General features: G+C 40.4%; 1 protein-coding gene across 1 annotated transcript in view; it reads left to right on the forward strand.

Moving 5' to 3' along the window:
* LOC136876168 (dipeptidase 1) overlaps nt 1–14,923 on the forward strand; it is a 602,180-nt gene that overhangs the window by 177,214 nt on the left and 410,043 nt on the right. The gene's annotated exons all lie outside the window — the stretch shown is intronic.

A 14,923-nucleotide genomic window follows, 5' to 3' on the forward strand; every position in this document is an offset into this window, starting at 1 on the left:
ACCTGACCATCCTTGGTTAAATCTTGTTCTTCTCCAAAACGTAATAGCACTTCAACAGTCTCATTTAAACGGTCTTGTCGAGATTTCCTCTTAAATACGTGATCAGTGCGTATGAATGTTAGTGTGTGTGAGTGCAAGTGTGATTTAGAGATAGGTTATGTAGATAGATAATATTAATCATTAAAAATAACAATTATAATCTGTTATAATATTACTCCATAAATTTAGGTAGCTCCTAAGGACTGTTAATGTTATTTTACCAAAGTATGTGATTATGTACTGTACGTAGTGGTTAAGTGTAAGAGAGGGACGGGAGCCCTAACTTCGCCACATACAAAGGCATAAAATAAATAAATAAATAAATAAATAAATAAATAAATAAATAAATAAATAAATAAATAAATAAATAAATAAATAAATAAATAAATAAAACATTATATCAGGCTTGCGAGGCCTAGTGAGCCATTCATTTTAATGCTATTCGTAGACCTTTAATTCCCTTTACCGGTCCTTTTATGAATCAGAGGGTTTGACCTGTTCCTTTTTTTTCTCATCTGGGGTCGGAATTGACATTTAGATACCGATTTTTGAAGCTTTTTTTTCTGAATTTTTAAAATTTACATTCAATTATTCAAAAACTGTACTTATGTTTCCTTTCATATAACTTGTATTTTTTCAGCCTGTCCATTTCGGTACATAACCGGACCAGAATCGTTGACATCGGTGTATGCATTCGCTCACTACGGCACTCCAAATGGTAGTGAACGCGGGAAATCGAGCGCTCATAGCATGAGGCCTCCGCGGGGATAGGTTACATCATCGCAGTAAATTTATTGTTGTAGCATTTACCTGAGGCCTTGAATTTCCCAGCGATATCAAACTGTCGAATTTATGACTTACAGTTCGCTAGAAATTGCATGAACTGATTATCGAAACGCGAACTCTTCGTGCATGCAGGCGAATGGAGATACACGTCACATCAGAAAGAACTCACTCGAGAGGTTCCAGCCACAACTGAACAAAAATGACGCAACACTGTTAAAATAATTAAATAATCCTGGTGAGAAAAGATGTCTAGATAGAGAGAGGTTTGTTACAATTTGATAAAATTTGCTAGCATATCAAACGCAAGTGTGAAAAGTGACATATTCTCCCTGTACTCATGAGCTGTATACAGAGTGTAACAATAATGTAGGCCAAACTTTCAGGAAACATTCCTTTCACGTAGAAGGAGTAAATATGTCATATGGACCTGGGTCCGTAAATGCTTTATTTCTACGTAAGAGGGTACCACATGCAACTCTTTCTTACATGAATTGTTCAAAATGCCTTCCGTTAACATTGGTACATGCATCAGCCCGCCGTCTCATTCAATCTCGGATGCGGTGATGCGTTGGATTGACGTATGTATCAATCAGCGGCGTAAACTGGGATCAAGACGTGGCCTACCATTAGACTTTGGGTTATATAAACGAAAGGTGTCTGGGAAATGTCACTGTAATATTTGTCCCAAATGGAAGATAATAATTGCTTTTACTCAAATAAAGTGTAAAATCTGCGTTAAATTAATAAATAGTACAAAATATTTTACTTGTACAGAATAATATGGATACATACTTAACTACCTTACAAGTATGTTTTGTGCTACATCGCAGCGCTTCCGTATGTGTTTTGTTTGTCTAACACTTTCGTGTGTGATGTCTTTGGTCACTGAAGTTGTTTGAATTAACTTGGTGTCGTTTTCTTCATGTTGCTCATTCGTTTTGTGCCCTAACTCATTCATTAAATGATATATTTATTGGTCCAGGAATAATGCTATTTTGCTGTTTGAACTGCCCGCGCAAGTCATATGGACAATGATAATGAGAATTCACAGACATAGCACTCCCATTCGTCGGTGCTAGCCCTGGATCTCAAGAAAGAAACAAAAGACGGCACGAGCAGCGGAATACAACATATGGGAGTCCTGTCTACAGCCCGTAAGTACGTATATATATTTCTCTGGTAACGACGGTATTTCTTAATTTAATGAAGATTTTACACTTTATTTGAGTAAAATCAATTATTAATTTGGAACTAATATTACAGTGACAATTCCTAGATTCTTTCGTTTACATAACCAGACGTAGATTACCCCTTTTCGATGGTTGGTTTAGTGAACGTCAAGCCTTCAGCGTTTTGAGCTGCAGCCAATAGCAAACGGTGAAGCCTGTTGTGTTGTGAAGGCTGCTTCACAAGCTACTGCCCTGGCCTCTGCTACTGCCAATGCTCAACAGTGGAGATGGTAACCTATGGTTTAGCAAATTAAAGTCCGGCTTTGTTGCTAAATGGATCAGTTTTCAGAATCAACCCCCTCATACTGTTAATTCCCCTGGCTTTGGGACTGGGTGTTTATGACGTCTTCGCCATTCATTTTATCCTCATTAGGACACCACCAAGCCTATACAGATGCCATGCACCATTATTATTACAGTATTATTATTATTGTTAAATAAAAATGTTGAATTTTACAGCGGTCTTACCAACAAAAGAGAACACTAAACCTGAAGGATTGCATTTCATTTTTGCAGATCTACCTATAAAAAGAATACTATATTACTCCTATAACAGCAGCCCTGTAGTCTCTTCCTACAAAAAGAAAACCGTATTACTCCTATAACAGCAACCCTGTAGTGTCTTCCTACAAGGATGCAGAAGTAAACAGAAGTGAAATACCAGCACTCTGTTATCTATATGATTAAGTCAGAAGTATGAGGTGAGAAAGTATATACGATGAGTATGCTGTTGTTTAAAGGGGCCTAACATCGAAGGTCATCGGCCCCGAGTATGTGATGAGTAATGCATGATTGATAGCACTGGCGATCGGACAGAACGAAGCCTAGCACACCTATCCACGCGGTCTCGTTCCTATCCTATATGGAGCAGCAAGCCGCGTGGGACGAGTAGAGGGGAGAGGGCGAGGGTCTAGGCTGCGATGTCAGTCTCCGATGCCTTGCTCTCAGAAATACGTGCGACATTTATTCTCACTGTTTTCATGTTTTGTAAATGGAAGAATGTGGCAGATGCTTACATTATAATGTGCTTTATACTTCTATCATTCTCAATAATTGAGGTTTGGGCTTCACCAATAGCCTTGGTAGCAGTCAGTATACGCTACAGGTATCAATGCTTCTCAGGGCTAACGGAGGGTATTCTGAACATTTAATTTAAGAAAGAGTTTCATGTGGGATACTGGTTCTGTTTCTGTGCGTTTTCCATGATTAAAGTGCTATGTAGAGTTGTAGAAAATAAGTTCTAACGTGGAAATTAAGCGTTTTCGGACCTTCCCATAAAACCTATTTCCTTCTACGTGTAAGGAATGCGTCGTGTCTTGTTGTTACACTCTGTATAAAGTGAAAGAGAACGTTGACCATTTCTACTTGTTACTTGATGCAGGCACAAGGCTGCTTCACACCATGTAATTTCAAATTTAATGTGCTCGTTTATTATTCATCCAAGTTAAAATACACACTAAAACAGAGATCGTTAATCGATAGAACTTCTAGGAAACGCTTCGTGTTAACAAATTATAGGCAATTATATGTAGATTGTATCCTGCCGTTCACTTGTTCCTTCGTTAGTATCACCTCTACCTACTGTGACATATTCCTGAGTCGCTGACTAAATTTACAAACATATTTATAAAACTGCATTTAACTTGATAATCTGAATATCTACATTTAAAATGGAAAATCTGAAAATTAACATTCATTAAATAAATTACACACTCGTCGGACCTTGTACTCACACTTACTTGTTACCTGCTTACTTACACATACGTTATTTGAAGGGCGCCAGCTGTCACTCAGTACAGCAATAATAGAATGAGACTCTTGACTATCTCTAGGGTGTGGGGTAATAAGCTTACTTTTGACAACATACCATATAAGTTCTGGGAAAAGGAGATTGGCGTTCGGTTTCCCCATTAATTTTGAGGTTAAGATATGTTACTGTTAATGAAATAAAACTATGAATTCGTTTGATAGAACAATATATATTCTTTAAATAATATATCAAAAAATAGTGAGTCTTGTTGCGATAAAACAGATGAGAATATGAAATTATGACATTGCAACTGAAAGAAACTAGGCATGAATTTGAATTCTTCTTGACCGGACATTTAACAATTTATACGAAATATTTGCCTCACTGATTCACTAGAATGTACCTTCAACACTTTTAGTGTAATTACGACGTAATCCATTGCTCTGGTGTTTACTATAGATGTGTCACGCCTAACTTGGTGATACGTCCTTGTGACTGCTTCTTCTCCATATCATCTGACTTCTTTGTAAGTCAATATGGTATGACCTCTTGGCAGGTCCAGGGTTGCCCTCTCTGACTTCATGGTAAGCCCTTGCGTCCGTGTCTTCCACTAAGTGACGGACCAACCATTTGGTCTCACTCTCTCAATGACCAATAATTAATGGCTCACTGAGTCTTCTCCATCTCTCGTTCACACTTGTTGACTGACCAACTAAGGCTTCTTGATCTAGTAGACTTCTTCACTGTACTGCATCCGTATAAGTAATGACTGACGCTACAATATGCATCCACCTTATATAGACGTTGGTTGACACAGCTACGTAATCTCCAGAAATAACCATGACATACTCCCACAACGCGGCAGATATTACACACAGTGGTGAAATAGCCCGGAGGCGGCTAACTCCGTGAGCGCATATCTAAATAAATACAATGCCGTAGCCATGGCGCGGCGATGACTTGGCAGAATCGCCACTAATCTTGCACAATGTCCCAACGTCACACTCAATCTCTGATATATACAACAATTCTCACTGTACAGGTGTTTAATGATAATCTACACATACGTATATATGCATATATCTAAGTACAATCTTGCAAGCAACAGGCAATTGCAAAATCGAATTGAATAAAACGGATAATTACAATAATAGTAACAATATCACAGATAACATAATAATACGGACATAATAAATAATAATAATAATAATAATAATAATAATACAGATAAAATAATAAAAATACAGATATCATCTTGTAACGGGATTTGAACCGTTACACTACATCGCCATCTTACATGTTGCACAAGACTTGTAAGATATTCTATATCAGATACAGAGGGTGATCTTTATCAAGCTTAAGAAGAAAAGTAGAAAATCACATTAATACTTACTTTTATTAAAAATCCGAAAACTGACATAGTATAAAAGTCTAATCTAGTGTAGAATACGGTACAAATACATCCAAACACAGCCCATCACGCTCAGCCAGATGGCCTGTAGATACTGGAGTGGCAGTGTTCAACTTACTTATCCGTACTGCTTGACAATTATGACCGTAACCGGACCACTCATATTGATAGCTCCTCAAAAACAACCAGTTGAGGCTGAGTGAACTTCATTCCAACCCTCAAACAAATATTCAAATCCATGTACGTGGCGGTGTTTGAACCCAGGTCCTCCAGGTAAGAAGCAGAGACACTATCCTTGCACCGTAGGATTGACGAAGATTATGATCAATCAATCAATCAATCAATCAATCAATCAATCAATCAATCAATCAATCAATCAATCAATCAATCAATCAATCAATCAATCAATCAATCAATCAATCAATCAATCAATCAATCAATCAATCAATCAATCAATCAATCAATCAATCAATCAATCAATCAATCAATCAATCAATCAATCAATCAATCAATCAATCAATCAATCAATCAATCAATCAATCAATCAATCAATCACCGGGCAAGTTGGCCGTGTGGTTGGGGGCGCGAAATTTGGAACTGAAAGAGCGAAAGATCCTGATAAAAATGATGGGCCCCATTAAAGAAAGAGATGAATACAGAATCAGGCTAAATGATCGATACTGGTTCCAAAAGAACTATAACTTTTATTAATCGATCCGAAGGATACATTCAACAGGGGTGAATTTAAAATGCTGATCAGAACATCCGACACTCTCCGGACACTGACAGCTAAAACATTGCGTCCTGGAGTGAAGTGGACTCAGGAAATGAAAGCAACCCACAGTGCAACGATGAATACTGTACAGAACCACGTGGTCCAGGGGCCTCAACGAAACAACAAGAAGAATCAACAGAAAATATTGGCACGAAATTGTCCTATGTCATCCAACCGATAGCTGTTATCTTCGTTACTGCACACACTGATGTGCAATTGAATTAGAGATAGCTGCCGTTTTGGAGAAATGGCGGTATGGTCTACTCGATAAATATAACAGTATGGCGTAGCACGTCACTGCGATATCTTCAGACATCGTACTGGCCGTGTGAATAACAGATGACCATATGATGGGCAAGACACGAGCTCTCTCTCTGCATTTGATTGCGGCCAGATTATCGATGCCAAGTGTATGGATCGTTCCACGGCGGATGCAGAGTTGGTCTTGGCCCACAAGTGGCCACGGCTGGTCCATCGTCTGACAGCTCTGCACTCCGACCGGCCAACCGAAGAGAGGATGGGTGGCAACAGCTTTACCGTATAGCTCTACGCCTCTGTATTCGGGAGACGAACAGGGATGGTCCCCACCGTCAGCTGTCCTGAGAATGGTCTTCCGTGTTTTTCCATTCTCCTTCACTAAGACGAATGGCGAGACAGTTCATAGTATAGGCCATCTCCATCACTGCAAAAAAATCTCCTGGCCTGAGAGACGGCGTCAACGTCTAAGAGCCCACCTCCCGTTTTGGGGAATGAATGAAATTTTTTAAGTAGTAGTAGTCATTCCATTTCCTAAGTCGTGCAGGTACAGGGCTTTGCGCGGGCCACCATGTCCAGAGAGAACCATGAGTACGTGGATTCAGAACATACCACAACCGCCACCAGAGTCAATTGCCGTGGAGTACAACGTGTTGATGACGAAGGTCACCGTCAGCTAGCTCGGATGGTAAAAGATGATAGACGGGCCTAGAATTCACCAGACCACTAGCGAATTCAATGCTGGACAACAACGAATTGTCAGCAGCCATGTCATCCAGAACCGTCTCCTCTCAATAGGGTATACGAGTCACCGTGCCACAAGGGTACCTATGCTTACCAAACGCCAGAAGGCATAATGGCTGACATGGGTAAAGGAACACCTCCTTGTGTACTTTCGAAGTGTGGAAGAAGGTCGCCTGTTCAGAAGGATCTAAGTACCAGTTGGTACACGACGATGGCCGAGTACGAGTGCGTAACTCATCACATAATACAATGGAGCCCTTTTACCAGTAGGCTACAGCTCAGCCGGTGGTCGTGACACCCTCTTATGAGGACTGTTCACGTGGGATGAAATGAGACCCCTATATCCCTCAGCAGCAAATATTACAAGAACATACTGTCCGATCGTGTTCATCCATTTGTTTGCCTCCACATTTTCCTACAGCATGATAATATACCCCGAATTGTGACCGATTGGTTCGAAGAACACTCCACACACTTGCTTGCCTAGTCCCGAAGGTCGCCCTATTGAGCACACCTGGCATACTATTGAGAGGGACCCAACCCCGACCAATATCTGTGCAGTATGGGAGGTTGTGCAGCAGTCATGGATCAGTAAGGGTTCCTAATGGTTTCGAAACCTTGTGGAGTTCATGTCACGACACGTCTCTGCAATCATCAGGGCGAATGAGGGGCGTTATATGCTACTTATTTCAATTGCTCGTCAGTGTAGCTTGTCTATAAGATCCGGTTTATGAATGAATTCCTAGGTTCTTCCCGTGGCCTTTTTCCAGAGATGTAGACTTATACAATAGTTGTCATTACTGGAGAACGGCGTAAAGGGTGTCTTCCCAGGAAAAGCATCGTTTGCGTGTTACTTTCGGTAGAGATGTCTTTTGCCTAAACTTGTGTGGGTCATTGGTAGAGTGTGGATCTGAAGGTCCATACAAAGCACAGGTCGTTGGAAATTTGAATATCGGAAAATAGTCCTTTCGCATTCCATTTCGTACGAAGTCGACGTCTCTGGTGACATATTTTGTGTTCACCCGACAACATTAATTAAAACTCAGCATAGATCGCTCTACAGTAATCTGTTCTCCGCCTAAAAGATAGATTAGAAAGGAATGTCAAAATTGATACTTGAACAGCCTAAATGGCAAAATATCAGCATCTGTCGTTTTAACTATCCAACCATCTTTAAACATTTTTGGGAAACACCGCATTAAAAGCCTTCAGGCGTTTGATCTCACTTTCATTTTCAGTCCAGATTTCTCGCGTATACAGAAGGACAGTCCAGGCGATTGTATGTAGGATACTTGTACGCAAGTGGAAGATGAATATTTTGGTACTATATAGTCTATTCTCTTGCGTAAAAAGGGAATTTGCTTGATAAATCTGGATCTTGATTTCCACCGTGCAATTGCTATCCTCAATAACTTTTTAAACTAACTTGTAGGTAGGTAAAAGTTTTTTATTTTCGATTGTGCTATCATAATGTATGTATCTCTGGAGACTGCTAATTATTAAGGCGTTCATCTTCCTTATAAATTTTTCCACTGTAAATGCAGTTATGTAGATTATAAACTCTAAGGAATATGGACTTCCTGCCCTGGTAGCGTGGTTATCGCCAAACTTATTGTGACCATGGATCCATTCACTTTCACATCCATCTCCACACTTTGCAGTGTTTCTTTCGTCAACAGATCCCCAAAAGCATAGGAGAGGGTTGATGAGAGAGGGGTATCTCTGTCTTACACCTTTTTTGATGGGCTGGTTTCTAATGACCTTAATAAAATGAAGAAACATCCTTCTGACCTTCGTACAGATCCCACATGAGAGTGATACGTTGAAATTCTACGGGTCTTCAGAAGCTGCGAGAACAGTTTGAGCCAGCATACTCTGTCGAAAGACTTTTCGTAGTCTGCAAGACAGACATAAAATCTTTTCGGAAAAAAACATGCTTTCAGCAAAGATTCTTACGCAGTCTAGCGTCTCTTACTGTAGTCAGACTGTGTTTCTGTAATGTAACCAATAACCCTTCTTTCTAGTCTCATCTGCAGGATAGGCGTATGGTCTTGAGTGCATCAGAACTCAAACTTTCAATAATAATAATAATAATAATAATAATAATAATAATAATAATAATAATAATAATAATAATAATAATAATAATAATAATAATAATGGACCGCCTGTGTGGCGTAGTGGTTAGTGTGATTAGCTTCTCCCGGGGACCCGGGTTCGATTCTCGGCTCTGCCAAGCAATTTTTGAAAAGTAGTACGAGGGCTGGAACTGGGTCCACTCAGCCTCGGGAGGTCAAGTGAGTAGAGGGGGTTCGATTACCAACTCAGCCACCTTCGAAGTGGTTTTCTGTGTTTTCCCATGTCTCTAAGTAAATGCCGGAATAACACCTAACTTAAAGCCACGGCCGCTTCCTTTTCTCTTCCTTGTCTATCCCTTCCGATCTTCCCACCTATCCACAAGGCCCCTGTTCAGCATAGCAGATGAGACCGACTGGGCGATGTACCGGTTCTCCTCCCCAGTTGTATCCCACCAACCAATGTCTCACACTCCAGGGCACTGCTCTAGAGGTGGTAGAGGTAGTCTCCCTCGCTGAGTCCGACAGAAAAACCAACCCTGAAGGGTAAACGGATTAAGAAATAATAATAATAATAATAATAATAATAATAATAATAATAATAATAATAATAATAATAATAATAATAATATGATTATCTATCGAGTACTGAAGCATTGATTTGACACCTTTTAGGCTACCCACGTATTAATTTCGACGTTCCATGTTACCCTACAATTTGGCAGAAAGTGTAATCCCATTGGGCGATGTATTACTAATTTTAATTAATTTTAATTAATTTAATTAATTTAATTATTTGAGCACCCTCGTATAACACCGGACTGAACCTGGACTGAACCCACAGATCTGGGCTGAGAAGGGGAGCACTGTAAGCATCTGAACCATCTGTGTTCTTACCTTCCAGGTAATCACAGCATTTTGATTTTCAAAAAGTAGTACCTTAGTATGCACCGATAAAAATTAATGCTGATAAAGAAGAGATTATTTGAGAAAATTTGCCTATCTACTTCCCACGAAGTCCTCGCTTGGCGCTGATAACGCCACATGCATCACAAACTTTCAAATAATTTCCAAGTCTCTTCAGGCCGACACAAGAAGAAATGCTACCTGGCTGCTGATAACATCAGGGCTCGGGTTGTAAACAGCGGAGAAAACTTAAACTGAGCTCTTTGAGTGTCAACTTTGGACGACAGCGTTCTCTTTTATCTTAATAAGCCCTTTCTTTACACTGAACGTGACACCTCCTCGACACTTTAAACAGCCTGCCACAGCATAATAACGGCACTTGGAAGTGTCGCCCAGGCAGCTATTAATACTGTCTAGACATCTAGCTCCACTAAATGGTTACCATATTATCCATATAAACATTTAAATGGAAATTAGGTTATTAAAAGCAACTTCAGTCACTGTTGATACGGAACTCAATTCTTATGGGAAATTTGAGCCACAGATGAGTGATTTTTCTTTTGAAAGTCCAACTTAAAATGGCCAGGATTCAAATCACGGCTGCCTTAGCAGGTAACGATGCCACACGGATATCACGCTCCCAGGTCAGATTTTATGTTCCATTTGTTGTTGTTCTTATTGTTGTTGTCGTTGTTTGGTTCATAAGACCATTGGCTGGTTAGATGCAGACATCCTTGCTACCCAATCCTTTGCTAACATTTTTCTTTCTACATAACTACTAGGGGCTGCCTGGCCGAGGCGGTAAACGCGTCCTCGGTTCGCTCGGTTCGAATCCCCGTCAGGGAGTCGTAAAATTTAAGAAACGAGATTTCCACTTCCGGAGGTGCATATGGCCCTGAGGTTCACTCAGCCTACACCAAAAATGAGTACCAGGTTAATTCCTGGAGGCAAAGGCAGCCGGGCGTATAGCTAACCACTCTACCCCATCACGTGTCGAGGTTAACAATGGTGGAAGCCTTTACCTTCCACTCCTCCAAGGGCTTTCATGGCCTGTACGGAGGTGACTTTTCCTTGCTTTACTTTTACATAAACACTACATTCTGTATCTACTCTAATCTGTCCGTCATATCTATTCTTTGGTCTGCCTCTACCACCTACACTTCGGTCAAAAACTAACTGAGCAAGTCCTGGATGTCACAAAATGTGTCCTATAATTAGGCCTATACTTCTACTTTTGGTCAAATTTCACAAAATCCTTCTTCTCTCACCAACTTGGTTCAGTATTATTTCATTCGTGAACCGATCTAACGATTTCAATTTCAGCATTCCTCTGTAACACCACATTTCAAAAGCTTCTATTATTGTCTTTCTGAGCTAGTTATTGCCCATGATTTACTTCCATACTATGCAATTCTCCAGACCAAAGTCTTCAAAACTGATTTACATATCCTATCAACGTTTGAAGTACCGGGCGAGTTGGCCGTGCGGTTAGGAGCGCGCAGCTGTGGGCTTGCATCCGGGAGATAGTGGGTTCGAACCCCACTGTCGGCAGCCCTGAAGATGGTTTTCTGTGGTTTCCCTTTTTCAAACCAGGCAAATGCTGGGGCTGTACCTTAATTAAGGCCACGACCGGCCGCTTCCTTCCCATTCCTAGGTCTTTCGAATCCCACCGTCGCCATAAGACCTATCTGTGTCGGTGCGACGTAAAACAAATACCAAGAAAACGCTTGTAGTGACTACATGTTTGCATTTTGTCCTCCGTACTTCTGCCATCCCTAGTTACTCTATTATCCAAGTAACAGTATTCGTCTACTTCCTTCCTTGAGACTTAATTTCTTCTCCTAATATGTTCTGCATTATGTGACCGTTCCAATGCTGAAAGCATTTCTTAGCAGGCATACTACGAAAAGCGTAAAATTAAGCAATTTCCTTAATTGTGCCGAAATTTGAAGGGCTAAAGAGCACGGAAAGGTTTCGAATTTTGAGTCTTGGATAGCTCTATCAAAGAAAGAAAGAATTCGAAAATCACTTCCGGCCTAAATGCAGTTCCGAAAAGAAGCCTAAAATCGCTCCTTTCTTTACTCGTTTTTGAATCAAATCCTAGCCAAATTAACTTATTTACCTAAGTCTTTCTGTAATGTGTTCCTTAGTCATTTTAGATTTGTCTACACCGAACTTCCTTGCGAGGCGAAATATTATTTACTACTTTTTTAAAATTTCGTGTGGCTATTTCTAGCCTTGTAAGGCAGACCCTCCGATGAGGGTGGGCGGCATCTGCCATGCGTAGGTAACTGCGTGTTATTCTGGTGGAGGATAGTGTTATGTGTGAGTTGCAGGGATGTTGGGGACAGCACAAACAACCAGCCCCCGGGCCATTGGAATCAACCAATGAAGGTTAAAATCCCCGACCCGGCCGGGAATCGAACCCGGGACCCTCTGAACCGAAGGCCAGTACGCTGACCATTCAGCCAACGAGTCGGACTATTTACTACTGAGAAAGCTACTGAAGTAGCTCGTGTTAAGCATAAGTGTAATATTCTGAAAGGTGAATTAATTATAAGAGATATAAAAACTGACAAATATATTTGACAAAATTGAAAAATATTAAGCAAGTGGTTAAATAAAAACATGCAAAATCATTAACAGAAACGCACAGTTACAACGGGCCGTGTACAGTGCAACAGTACCACAATGACACAGAAATAATCAGCATTTATTGTTGTGTTTCGTTTCACTCAACGGTGTGAGCCAGCTGACGTCACCAATCCTACGCGTGAACCATACTGTCTAGTCTTTTTTTTTTTTTTTTTTTTTTGCTATTTTCTTTATGTCGGTAGCCCCGAAGATGGTTTTCCATGTTTTCCGATTTTCATACCAGGCAAATGCTAGGGCTGTGCTTTAAATAAGGCCACGGCCACTCCCCTGAAATATTACATTCGCTAGACTGACCACATCATTTGGTCAATCTCTAATTCGATTGCTCATTAGCACTAGTGTATATTGCAGTGTATAATGATGTGAACATGCATTACGATAAATAATAGGATTAAAGTAAATATAGGTGCAAATTACATACAGGTTACTATTCATATAAATCGGGAGAAAGCCCGTTAAATGAAAAAAGAACTCTGGTAACGCAACAAAACTCCAACGACATTGGCGATTTAGGAGTTAAATTTTACAGGAAAGAATAAATATCTAAATTCCCGAGCCTGAAAGAAATCATAACTTTGTGTCAACTGCAGGAAATGTATTAAATGGCATTCGGCTTCCAGTCAGTTAACATGAGTAAAAGGTGATAATAATATAACAAATAATAAAATAGTCTTTCTTTCTTTCTTTCTTTCTTTCTTTCTTAATTCGTTTACTCTCCAGAGTTGGTTTTTCGATCGGACTCAGCGAGGGATCCAACCTCTATCGCTTCAAGGGCAGTGTCCTGGAGCGTGAGACTTTGGGTCGGAGGGATACAACTGGAGGAGGACCAGTAACTCGCCCAGGCGGCGTCATGCTGAACAGGAGCCTTGTTGTGGAATGGGAAGATCGGAAGGGATAGACAAGGAAGAGGGAAGGAAGCGACCGTAGCCTTAAGTTTGGTACCATCCCGGAATTTGCCTGGAAGAGAAATGGAAAACCAAGCAATATGCTCACTAATGTTTGTACGCGATAGCACGCACGTTAGCAATCTGCTCACACAACGTGACACCACCAACACAAATGTGAACTGGCGTAGAGAGGAGACAGCGACGAACTGGATTAGGCTACGGTCGTTATACATAGATGTAGGGGGAAGAATACCTGACTGCCCACCCATTCTTGGAGACAACAAAGGAAGATATTAGGATTATTGTTCAAACGCGGCAAACTGCCGCGGGAGCGTGTGATGACGTGCTAGAAACACAGCCTGTGTTATTTCAAATGATACTGCTATTTTTTTTTCGTGCATATAACGTAGGCTATTACACCGAGCAAGTGGCTACACGATTTGGGTCACGTAGCTCTCAGCTTGCATTCTGGAGATAGTGGGTTCGAAATCCATTGTCGGTAGCCCCGAAGATGGTTTTCCATGTTTTCCGATTTTCATACCAGGCAAATGCTAGGGCTGTGCTTTAAATAAGGCCACGGCCACTTCCCTCCCACTTCTAGACGTTTCCTATCGTCTCCATAAGACTTACCTGTGTCGGTGTGACAAAAATGAAAATGAAAAGGGTTATCCAGCTAAGTTTTCCACCTCAAATAACTCGTGAACAGTTCAATATATTGTTCATTACCTCATAATCGGACTTACAGTACTTTTACAGGGTATCAATATTTTCCGAGATCATGGTAATGACTTTGTTGTTTTAAATGGAACTACAGTCAAAAGTCATTATTGCGACATCGCTTTTAACGAATTCTTGTATGTAACAGTGAAATCTAACGGTCCCTTGTAAATCCTATATAAACAATGTATTTAAGAAATCGCTTATTACGACACATCGCATAAAGTGAGATAATGTTAACACAATTTCGGAGAAATGTATCGACCATAACGTCCAATGTTGATTTTTGTTTGTTACCAGTTTGGGGATTGTTCACAACAATGTAAAGCTTATTTTCAAACTCTTGTTTCCAGGAGGTCACAGATTTCAAATTAGTCTGTTAAATAGTCAAGACAAGCTTCGATGTGAAGATATCGCAAAAGAAAGGGAGCGTGCTTAAAATTGAAGAACCAAAACCCCCCACGGCATAGAGCAATACTGTTTATGGAATAAGAGTAAGGTATGCCTTTACTGGTGAGATGTGGTGTTTACAGTGCACTATGTCTTCTGGTATGGGCTATATCAAATTTGTTACTTTCATTGACATGTCTCAGTCTCATCCTTGGCTTTGATAATATGAAAGTGACTGAGGTATGAGTGATGCTAGTAATACCATTCCTTATGCAGCCAGTCCCTGTTATGAATGGTATGAAAA

This window comes from Anabrus simplex, chromosome 6 (assembly GCF_040414725.1).
Source record: "Anabrus simplex isolate iqAnaSimp1 chromosome 6, ASM4041472v1, whole genome shotgun sequence".
NCBI classification, from domain to species: Eukaryota; Metazoa; Arthropoda; class Insecta; order Orthoptera; family Tettigoniidae; genus Anabrus; species Anabrus simplex.